This window comes from Scyliorhinus torazame, chromosome 9, assembly GCF_047496885.1.
Source record: "Scyliorhinus torazame isolate Kashiwa2021f chromosome 9, sScyTor2.1, whole genome shotgun sequence".
Lineage (NCBI taxonomy): Eukaryota > Metazoa > Chordata > Chondrichthyes > Carcharhiniformes > Scyliorhinidae > Scyliorhinus > Scyliorhinus torazame.
Window position 1 is genome coordinate 52,035,902 of NC_092715.1, and position 12,778 is coordinate 52,048,679.

Genomic DNA, 12,778 nt, shown 5'->3' on the forward strand with positions numbered 1-12,778 from the left:
TACACGGAGGGGCTCACTTTGTCGGAAATGGAGTAGGGTCCTGCAAATTTGGGAGAGAGGAAAGAACTGGAGTTGTAAAGTGAAACCATTACTTGCTGACCGACTGTGTACTCTACAGGGTGGACGGTTTTGTCAAAGCAGGCTTTACTTTTATATCGTTTTGCGCATGCGCACCAATGATCGGGCGTGCGTGCGCAATGTGGCCGATTTTTAAAAATATGTTCGCGGCCATTTTGAAGGCCGCTTGCAGCCAGCGTTATTAAAAGCCGGCTGCTGCAGGGACACAGAAGATTTTAATCTATCTAGTCTTCCTGCCTAAAGGGAGGCAGAGGGCAGGTCACGCCCCCCCGAACGTCGACGTCACGTGCTTTGGACGCGATTGCGATTCCTCCATTTAGTTAGCAGCAAACAAGCAACAGGACAGTAAAATTTAAAATGGATTGTTTTGTTATAAGGAAGAGAGGACCAGAGACACAAACAGGCCAGGATCTCACAACTAAACCTGCTGAAGAGAGTGGCTCAGGAGAATCCACAGCAGGACAAAGCAGTGTTGGTGTGAGCTGTTCAGGAGGGTACACACCAGGACAAAGCAGTGTTGGGCTGAGCTCCAGGGCCTCTGGTGAACAGCCCATTAAGAAGAAACTGAAATCAGGCACAAAGCAATATAAAGACGATATTTTCAGGTATGGATTTATTAATTGTTCCAATGCAAATCAGCATGCAAGGCCCATGTGCATTATATGCAGGGAAGTGCTGGCAAATGAAAGTTTAAAACCCTCAAAACTTCAAAGGCATTTGAAGACTAAGCATGGCGAGTTCGAGGACAAACCTCTTAATTTTTTTCAAAGGATGCAACGAGAACTTAAATTGTCGGCTGAAGTCCTCAGCAGAAATGTTACATTGAACGACAAAGTACAATTAACCTCTTCCATGATAGCTTACCGTGTAGCTCAAGAGAAAATGCCCCACACTATAGCAGAGAGATTAATTCTCCCTGCAGCATTAGATGCAGTTTGTACGGTCATAGATGAGAGGTTCGTTGAAAAAGTGAAATCCATCCCACTTTGTGATAGCACAGTGGCTCGCCGAATTTCTGATATTGCTGAGAATTTAGAAGCTCAGTTTATTTCTCATTTAAAATCAGCGCAGGCACACAACTGGATGAAAGTACAGACATTTCAGATTGTGCAACCTTGTTAGTATACGTGAGGTATGTTTGGCACAATGAATTTGTTGATGATTTGCTGTGCTACCTGACTTTAGCAACCCACACGACTGGCGCAGAATTTTTGAAGTTTTGAATAGTTTAGTGCGGGCTCGACTGGGGTAATTGCAGAGGAATCACAAGCGAAGGAGCAGCCAACAGGACTGGGAAAAACAGCGGAGTTATAGTAAGGATTAAGGAGGCAGCTGGTCAGGATATTGTTTGGAATCATTGTTTTATTCACCGTGAGGCACTGGCACGAAAGGAATTCCATCCAATCTTGAAGTGGTGTTGAAAGGAATAGTGAAAGTTGTGAATTTCATCAAACGCAGCCCACTCAATACCAGAATTTTTGACACTATGTGTTCCGATATGGGGGCTGAGCACACACATTTATTGTTCCACACAGAAGTACGTTGGCTGTCAAAGGGTCGGGTGCTACTCAGAGTTTACGAACTGAGGTACGAAATCCACCCTTTCCTCCTCGAGAAATTGTCCCCTCTGGCTGATTCGTTTGCTGATGAAACTTGGATGCTAGCAATGTCTTACCTTGCAGACATCTTTTCAATTCGAAATGAACTGAACCTCAAATTACAAGGGAAGGATGATGATTGCTTTCGGCACTCCAAAGAAATCGAAGCTTTCCAAAAGATATTGAAAGTTTGGCAATTGCGAGTGCGAAGCCAAAACTACTACATGTTTCCCACACTGCTATGGCACATTGAAGAAAACAGCATTAGTAAGGAAACAGTAAATGGATTGGCAAGCCTTGTGGAGTTGCATGTGGCTGTCCTGATCGACAATTTTGGTCGCTACTTTCCAGAGGAAAAGTTTACGATTCTGAGAGAGAGAGAGAGAGAGAGAGGGGGGGGGGGGGGGGGGGGGGGGGGGGGGGGGGAATCCCTTTGAGTTTGAGACCCCAGAATCAGTTCTTAACTTGCAGCTGACTCCAAAAGAAGAAATTGAGCTTATGCATCTCAGCTGTGACAGCATACTAAAAATACGGCACAGGTCAATGAGGCTGTCAGCATTCTGGAGTAGCATCTCCGAGGAGTATCCGGAGCTGAGTAAAACACGCATTTTGTTGCTCTTGCCCTTCACAACGACCTACGTGTGCGAGGTTGGATTTTCCCTCCCCACAAAGATGAAGACGTCACAAAGGAACCGGCTGCGCATAGCCCTCTCTTCCTGTGAACCTGATTGGAGTGAGATCGTGAGGACCAAGCAGGCTCACCTCTCGCATTAATGGTAAGAGAAAATGGTGGGTCGCGAAGATCGGCCGGCATGGGTCGCTGTAGCCATCTGGGATGGCCACTTCCAGAATACAAAATGGACATTTGCAAAGATTGCAGGGAAATATGGACAATGCTAAGAAAGCAGGCAAGCCCAGAGCCTGTCTGCATATTGGAGAAACAGCTCCCAGACAAGACTGAAACTGTAGATCCATTAGCATATGGATGGACCATCTCCGGGAACAAAGAAAGATACTTAAGTAACTGATCTGGCCCCAGACCTCGCGGCGCCAGTTCCCCAAACCGAAAGCAGAAAACAAAGCACGCCAATGGCCACCTGGGACACGCCCAGCCATCAGGGCACCCACCCCTTTATTGGTCAAGACCAATGCGAATGATCAAGAAATGGCCCAATTGATTGGGGCCACGTTCAAGGCCGGCCCAATAGCACGTGAAGCCCCCTTCGGGTATAAGAAGAAGGCCCCAAGAGAGAATCGCTCTCTTGGACTTGGCTTTCACAGCGGAGAGACCCTTCCACCAGCTACACCAGAAGCAAGTAAGTCCAAGGTCAACGCTCGCTACCAGACGGACGACCATAGCTGTTCCCCTGTACCACTTTGACCCCAGCAAGCCTCAGAACCGAACAACGGCCATTGTTCCTCTGACAGAGTTGGCGCCCGAAGCTAAGTATAGGCTTTAGCAGTAGTGATAGTTTAGTCTGTAGTATTTCGTGCTTGAGTAGATATTACTGTGTGTGTAAATAAATAGTATTGACTTTGAACTAACTAACTGGTGTACCGACTCTTTGATCAGTATTCGGGTTTGAACCTTGTGGCGGTATCGAAAGATACCTGCCGACTCTAAAGCAAACGTAATTAGGATTAAGGAAGGCGACCATATTGATCGCCATATTTAGAAACAACCAAAGAGAGCAACATTTACTGGCGACATCTGACGGGACTCGACCTAGAAGTGGCCTAGTCACTCCGAGAGAACCCAAATTTGAATTGGAATCCAATTGGAAACAGAAAAACCACAAGTGTAAGAATGATACTGATCAAACCTCCAAGATTCGGAAGTGTGTTAATGCATGCGTACTAACAGGGATCACAGGTAAACCTGAGAGATTTTGTTGCGTAAAACTGTCGGGAGTTTTGTGGGCCAGAAATTAACGTAAGCCGTACCCGTGTTTACATCACCACTTTATCACCCCCTGTTGCAAATTTGGTAAAGACCACAGAGATAGAGCGAGAAATGGCAATGAAGGCAATGGAACGCCTTATGAACCCCCAAGAATTTGAGGTTGCAGCGACCAGTAGAGTACGACAGTGTCCCGTATGGGAAGAACAGATCAGAAAATATCTCAAAGGGAAAGGATGGCCCCTTTGGAGCGAATTCTGCGCCAATGATGAAACAGGTCCCGGAAGTATAGGGTATACTTTGTGGGAGAACCTGACAGAGATCCATAAGAAGAGCTTAGTCGCAAGCCGATGACAATCGTGTCCTGCTTGGCACAATTGCGAGGCACAGAGGAGGTCGTGAGGACGCTCCGTAGAGAGATTGAGGAGAGAGAGAAGAGTACCGAAGGAGATGTGAATGGATATGAGAGAGAGAACAAGGAACTGAGAGAGCAGTTAGCGGCGAGGGACAAGGAGGTGGAGGATGCCAAGCGGGCACACCAGTCTTGTCTCGCCCATTTGAGCAGCTTTCAGTCCCAATATGACAAAGCCTACCAGGCCACGCAACGCACGGTGTTGGTAAGACAGGAAACCGAACAACGGGTCGAGCAGTTGCAGAAACAGTGCAACGACTTAAAAGCAGCCCTGCGAGCACTTCACACTTCCACAACGGAACAAAGGCAGAGCTCGGTAGATCACGCAAAGTGCCGGAAGCAAATTGCAGAATTGCAATCTCTGCTTTCTGTTCAGAATGGGTTTCAGAGTACGTTTGGACCCCAGTTAGACCAGGAAAACGGCCCCGATTGGCAGGTGTTAAATGAGACTGCCCATAGATGTGTACATGACATGTACACAGGAAAAACCCCAGGAACGAAAAGCACCCCAACCCCCGACTGCACAAGCAGAACACACCCCTATGAACCCTGTAACCACACATCGCAGGGCCGCAGCAGAAGGAGACTCTGTTTTCCTATACACTACCCCGTTAACCGTCACCCAATTAAGAGACGCGTGCGATAAAATAACACCGTTCCTACCCACATCAGACCCCCACCAGTTCTTTGCAAGGGTAAAACGGCAGGCGACCATGTACGGCCTGGATGAAAAGGAGCAAGTGAAGCTCACAGTTTTAAGCCTCGACCCTTCAGTCGTGGCAGCCCTTCCTGACCCACAGAATGTAGGAGGAGGCACACTACAAGAAATGCACACAGCGATCCTAGATGCGATCGACTAGAACAAAGGAGACCCCGTAGAAGGCCTAAACAAGTGCAAGTGTAGGCAAAGGAAGACAGAGCACCCCACGGCGTTTGCTGGACGCTTGTGGATACATTTTACTGCAGTATTTGGAGAGTTAGCCTGCGATAATATGACCAAATGGGCTTGCATCCTAGTCTCTCATGCGACAGAGGCAGGACAGAGAGCTTGCACAAATTATGACCCCCTCAGACGAGGCCCACAATGAGAAATGGGTTTTGAAAAGATTATCCCGCACTTGGGAACAGTCCATCCAAGGCAAAACCGCATTTGTTAAAGCAGAGGAAGAGCAGGCAGATACTGCATCCAGTTAGGACGGACCAGCATCCGGCATGGGTAAATGAGGGCAGGAACAGCCCACAGCAACCCAAATCCCAGGAATGTTATAATTGTGGACAATTAGGACACTATGCACGAGAGTGCAATGCGCCCCAGAAGCAGCAGAGAAACAAACAGACAGGCACCCTAAATAAGAATAGGGCAAAGCCAATCCACAGCGTTAGCGCCCGTTCTGAGAACGCAGATATGAACGGCACCGACTGATGGTGTTCGGGCTCCCCAACTTGGGTCTGCGACACGCTTTGGGACAAGTCCGGGAGACCGGTAGTTGCAGGCACAGTCCGAGGACACCCCGTAGAATTCCTTTGGGACACAGGAAGGTCCCGCACCACGCTCGATTCCTCCACAATGTTTCAGCGAGACACGTGGCCCACGACAGACACCATTACACTCAGCAGTTTTACAGGTAATTTACAGCAGGGACACATCACAGCCCCTGTAGCAATCCAAATAGGGAACATTAAAACTAAACACCCCGTAGTTCTGGTCGATCTACCCCAGACAGCCGAACACATCTTAGGAATTGACTTTATGAGCTCCCACAACCTCTCATTTGATCCGGTAAATAAATGTGTGTGGAGAATGGCAAAGGCAGCACGAGCCCCCACCACGCTCACAGTTGGAGAGTATGAAAATAGGATCAGCGCAGTAGGAGACTTCTGGTTCGACCCTCGAGCCATTAGTCAGGCCAAACAAGTTAGGGAAGTCCTGCAGCAACACAAAGCAGCATTTGCACAGCACAAGCACGACTGTGGCAAGATCACTGGCTTGGTGAATATTACAGGTCCCGACCCCAGACCCCAAAAGCAGTACGGTTTTCCCCAAGAAGCAGAGGGAGAAATCTCAAAAGTGATACAGAGTTTGCTTGATCAAGGCGTACTCCGATCAGTCGCCTCCACGAATAACGCACCAATTTGGCCCATCAGGAAGCCCGATGGATCATGGCGATTGACGGGAACTGAACAAAGTAACCCCAGGAGCAGCTCCCACCATAGCCACGAGTCCCGAGATCATGCTCAAACAGGGACTACAGTCAAAAAAAAATTGGGTTTTGGACATTAGCAACGGCTTTTGGTCCATTCCATTGGATAAAGCGTGCCAATACAAATTCGCATTCACATTCCAGGGACAGCAATATACGTGGACATGCCTTCCACAAGGCTTCCACAACTCCCCCTCCATTTTCCACCGACAGCTGGCAAATGGTTTAGCAACATTTTCCCGACCCGATTGTCTGGTCCAATCTGCAGATGATCTGCTACTACAGACGGGCACAAAGGGAGAGCACATTTCGCTTCTCGCCGAATTATTAGGACTCCTACAACAAATTGGCTGTAAAGTAAACCCCAAGAAGGCCCAGACTTTACAGGAAAAAGTGATTTACTTAGGTGCAGTAATCACACATGGCAAACGCGAGATTGAGCAGAAAAGAATCGACTCAGCCCTCCGGTCATTTCTAGGACTGGTTGGCTACTGCAGAAACCATATCGACGGTTTCGCCACAAAAGCAGCGCCCCTATCCGAACTTCTCAAGAAACAAGCACCTTGGGAATGGCTTCCACAGCACACGGATGCCGTGGATGCTTTAAAAAGAGCCCTCAGCACAGCCCCCGCATTACAGGTCCCAGATCCCACTTTCCCCGTACGCAATTGAGGTTGCAACTACCGACCGAACCCTTTTGGCCGTGCTCCTCCAAGAACGACATGATCGTTTAGGCCCTGTGGCATACCCTCACGCATATTAGATCCAGTCGAGCAAGGATTTTCTGCCTGCGAAAGGCACCTGCTCGCAGTTTTTTGGGCAGTACAATACTTTGTCTACATTACAGGACTAAACCCCATCACCATTCTCACTGAACACACACCAACACAGCTACTACTAGATGGTCGACTTAAGGATGGCACAGTCAGCCAGATCTGCGCAGCCCATTAGACCCTTCTTTTACAGGGACGGGACATCACAGTTAAGAGAACCAAGACCCATACTTTCCTCGCTGATAATTTACATTATGCAGGTACGCCACATGAGTGTGAAATCATCACCACTAAACATAATACAGGACCCTTTATACCTAAGTCAGCCCCCAGGAAACCAGGTACTACGCCCCAGAGACCGTAGCCCACAGACACATGCGCACCCCTTTGAATCTATGTGGATGGCTCCTTCACAGTTTTAAATGGGAAAAGGATTATCGGTTGCGGCATTTATGTAGAGGACGCGCAGGGACGTGCCCTAGAAGAGATTTTGTTAAAATTGCCAGGTCATATAGGCTCGCAGGCAGCAGAACTGGCAGCCATAGCTTATATTGTAGATCACACCGACTCGTTTCCGACCCCGGCCAACATATATTCGGACAGTTTATATGTCTGCAACAGTTTAACCAGATTCCTACCCCTGTGGGAAACTAGAGGATTTGTTTCCGCAGACGGAAAGCCCCTACCCTCAGCCCCATTACGCCAACATTTCTGAAACGGCCAAAGATAGGAAATATGGAATCATCAAAGTTCACAGTCATCATCGTTCTTCCCCCCATGTAACATTAAAGCAGACGCCCTAGCAAAGGCAGGTTCCAGACATGGTCACTTTTGGAACCCCCCGAATGTGCCCCAGTCCACCCGGTTCAGGTCTCACAGACCAACATTCAAGATTTGGCAAAGGCTCAAAAGGAAGATGAGAAGCTCAGGGAAGTTTTAATAGGCAACTTCCCAGCCCCTTATGATAAGTTTAAAAACGCGATAACCACACATGACGATGTGATTCTAAAAGACGGCATTTATGTAGTCCCCAGCCAGGACAGGAACCAAATCCTTTGTCAGTTCCATGACAATCATGGACACCAGGGCATTGAACCCACCCTAGCCCACCTCAGACCCCTCTGCTGGTGGCCTGATTTAAAAGCCAATGTTACACATTACATTGAGAATTGCTTAATCTGTGCCCAGAACAATCCGGATAGGCAAGAAAGACTCAGTTTAGCCACACCCGCCCCGTTAATGGCCCCTGGACGAATCTACAAATCGACTATATAGGACCCCTACCCCCCTTCAGAAATGGTTTTAAGTATGTGTGGTGGTGGTCATCGACGCCTTCACAAAATGGGTGGAAGCTTTTCCATCCAGAACAAACACTGCCAAAACGACAGCTAAAATCCTAACACAGCACATCTTTACAAGATGGGGCCTCACATGCATATAGAGTCCGATCAAGGCTCCCATTTTACAGGACGAGTGATGAAAAACGTCCACACAATTTTCGGAATAAAGCAAAAGTTCCATATAGCATACCACCCCCAATCAAGTGGCATTGTAGAAAGGATGAACAGAACTCTAAAAGCCACCCTCAGAAAAATGGTGCAACAGCACTACAGCACCTGGGACACAGTTCTCCCATTTACATTATTGTTCATTCGAAATTGTGTGGATAGCACAATTGCTTCGCAGCTCCAGGATCCCAGGTTCGATTCTGGCTTGGGTCACTGTCTGTGCGGAGTCTGCACATCCTCCCCGTGTTTGCGTGGGTTTCCTCCGGGTGCTCCGGTTTCCTCCCACAGTCCAAAGATGTGCAGGTTAGGTGGATTGGCCATGCTAAAATTGCCCATAGTGTCCAAAATTAAGTGTTGGGTGGGGTTACTGGGTTATGGGGATAAGGTGGAGGTGTGGACCTTGGGTAGGGTGCTCTTTCCAAGAGCCGGTGCAGACTCGATGGGCCGAATGGCCTCCTTCTGCACTGTAAATTCTATGATTCTATGAAACACAGTATCCACGTCCACAGGATACACCCCCCACACACTCATGACCGGACACCATGAAAGGCACAGAATATTTATTAGGACTGGATTTAGCCAGCCCCACAATCACCGCCTTCACGCACGAGAAAGCAGTACAACAGGTTATTGAAAATGTGAAGGCCGCCCAGCTTGCAGCAGCCGTCAGGCTTGGAACCCGCAAGAAACAAAGCAAAGCTTGCTTTGATAAAACGGTACAGGCCACCGAGTTTGCAGCAGGACAGCAAGTGATGCTATCCCTATACAACCCCAGTTCATTCCTTTCCCCCAAATTTTCCGGACCGTACTCCATCTCAGATAAAGTCAGCCCCTCTGTGTATAAGATCACCTATCCGACTGGCAAGTCTGCGTGGTTTCACATAAACCAGCTTAAGGCTTATGGCTCGCAGAAAAACCATGCAAACCACATCTCGCTTGCAGCAGCAGATGAGCACGCCCCGCCCACGAACGACGTATTCCTATCCTCCCCCAACCTGTCCAGCCCATCCTCAGACACGACTTTGACTCCACCCGCAGAAGCACGACTCTGCCTCTCCCATCCTTCAACCAGCAGCGACAGCGATAGTGACAGCCCCAGCACACCACGCTTTGATTACACCCCTGCACCAGGCCCCACTCCCAGCGATTCCAAACATGATTCCAGCGACCCCTTCGAGATAACGTACATTAAAGCCCCTGACCCAGTCCCACCGCCCGACGATTATGTATTGAACCCTAGCAGCTCCAACCTCGTCACAAGATTCTGGCACCGAGACAATTTGTTCAGGCTTATCCAGAATGATGAGATGGACCCCAATTCGCCCCAAGCAGCTTTAGCGCACCTACTCCAGTCAAGAGTATGGCAGCCGGGAGAAGATGATGACAGAGAGTCTGACTCCCACCAAACGACTCCCTATGACCCCCTATGCGACTCTGTTCGCCTTAGAGCAATGAGGTGTCCAGATGATGGTAAAAAGGAACCGATGGAGCGTTACGGTGTCCTTTCTGATTGAACCTGCACCATGTGTGTAATGTATGTTTGTTTGTTATTGTGAATGTTAAATGTTGTTGATCCACTTAAAGTTTTTCATGGCCCCACGCCACCACTCTTTTAACGCCCACTGGCAGTTAATGGAACAAGTTTGTCCGCGGACAACCAATCATAGCTGCTCTTCTGCTTTGAAGGTAAAAGTTAGCAACAAATGCAACCCCTACAACGACCACAAATTCTTACAGTTCTTGCGGGTCGCTCAGGCAGTGGAGAAACGGCACTGGTCACCGTCCTACCTGGGGATTCCACCCATTCTCACCCGCCGTGGCCCATACACACCCCGTTTTGGCTCTTTAATTTCAAAACTCTTTTGTTTCTTTCTGGCAACCCTTAGGTTGCTTCCAGATGCTATTTACATCCTCAAACACCAGGATGATAGATCGCACAGGCTGCGAGATGGCTCGCACTGTGTCAGTATTTTTCTCGGATGTCTTGACCCCAAATATTTGGTTTAAATTTTTTTTTAAATGAGGGAGTCACAGATGGTGACCAATTTAAGGCAGCACGATAGCATAGTGGTTAGCACAATTGCTTCACAGCTCAGGGTCCCAGGTTCGATTCCCGGTCTGTGCGGAATCTGCACGTTCTCCCTGTGTGTGCGTGGGTTTCCTCCGGGTGGTCCGCTTTCCTCCCACATTCCAAAGATGTGCAGGTTAGGTGGATTGGCCATGCTAATTGCCCTCAGAGTCCAAAATTGCCTTTAGTGTTGGTTGAGTGGGGTTACTGGGTTATGGAGATAGTGTGGTGTATGCTTGGGTAGGGTGCTCTTTCCAAGAGCCGGTGCAGACTCGATGGGCCAAATGGCCTCCTTCTGCACTGTAAATTCTATGATTCTATAATTATAATGGGTAATTGGCAATAAAGGACAGACAGACAGACAGACGAGATATTAAACAAGATAATAACAGAAATTATGCTTGTGTTCATAGAACCCAGGAATCTCAGAAGAAGAAAAGACAGAAAGAAAGAAAGATGAAGACAACCATCATGCTCTACAGTTGGAACTTAGCGGGATCCCTCCAGTTGCGAGTGGACACTACCCCCCAGGCCCCTACCACACAGGCCGTGAATGTTTTCCACCCCTGCCATACACTAAATCCCGAGATAGCTACCGATACACTGACCTGGTGTGACAAGTTCATCACCTGGTATTCCCTGTCCTACATTGTGGAAGCACTGTTAGCACTGGCGATACTCTGCAGTGTCGTTCAGACCCTTAGATTCGGAAAATGACAGAGGAAAGCCTCCCGCACCCTGGTATACACCCTCAGATCCCCTATTTTCGGACTTCAACAAACCCTGCAACCCCTTTAAGTGAATTAAAGTACATCCGTTTTGTGTGTGTGTTCGTTTCGTTTTAATAAAGAAATTTAAAACTCTGTGCTTGACTGCCAAGCCAGAGAGACCTGTGTTGCTGCTATTGTACAGTTTAAAATGTTGAAATGAAATGAAAATCGCTTATTGTCACAAGTAGGCTTCAAATGAAGTTACTGTGAAAAGCCCCTAGTCGCCAAATTCCGGAGCCTGTTCGGATAGGCTGGTACGTGAATTGAATCGTGCTGCTGGCCTGCCTTGGTCTGCTTTCAAAGCCAGTGATTTATTTTGCTTGATTGAGGTTAGTTTAGTTAAGGACAGTTAGACGTTCCAGTTTTTAAATTTTGTAATGCATGCCTGAATGTCATAGCGCCCCGTAGAATTTTATAATGATGTATGTACTTAAAATAATTTAGTTAAAAGTTGCAATTCATAGGACAGAGCAGTGTAGAGCCTGTCAGTGCTTATGGGTGAAGGAGGAGGACGAAGACGACGCGGTAATGTGATCCTTCACGCTTCGCACTGAGGATCACAAGGAGGAAGTGTAACCATCTGGGATGGCCACTTCCAGAATACAAAATGGACATTTGAAAAATTGCAGGGAAATATGGACAATGCTAAGGAAGCAGGCAGGCACAGAGCCTGTCTGCATATTGGAGAAACAGCTCCCAGACAAGACTGAAACTGTAGGTCCATTAGCATATGGATGGCCAATCTCCGAGAACAAAGGAAGAAACTTTAGTTACCGATCTGGCCCCAGACCTCGCAGCGCCAGTTCCCCAAACTGAAAGCAGAAAACAAAGCAGGCCAACGGCCACCTAGGACACGCCCAGCCATCAGGGCACCCACCCCTTTATTGGTCAAGATCAATGCGAATTATCAAGAAATGGCCCAATTGATTGGGGCCAAGTTCAAGGCCTGCCCAAAAGAAGGCCCCAAGAGAGAATCGCTCTCTTGGAATTGGCTCTCACAGCGGAGAGACCCTTCCACCAGCTACACCAGAAGCAAGTAAGTCCAAGGTCAACGCTCGCTACCAGACGGACGACCTTAGCTGTACCCCTCTACCACTTCGACCCCAGCAAGCCTCAAAACCGAACAACGGCCATTGTTCCTCTGACTGAAGCTAAGTATAAGCTTTAGTAGTAGTGATAGTGAAGAATGAAATGAAATGAAATGAAAATTGCTTATTGTCACAAGTAGGCTTCAAATGAAGTTACTGTGAAAAGCCCCTAGTCGCCATATTCCAGGGCCTGTTCGGGGAGGCTGTTACGGGAAGTTTAGTCTGTAGTATTTCGTGCATGAGTAGATATTGGTGTGTGTGTAAATAAATAGCATTGACTTTGAACTAACTAACTGGTGTATTGGCTCTTTGATCATATTCGGGTTTGAACCTTGTGGCGGTATCGAGAGATACCTGGCGACTCTAAAGCAAATGAAATTAG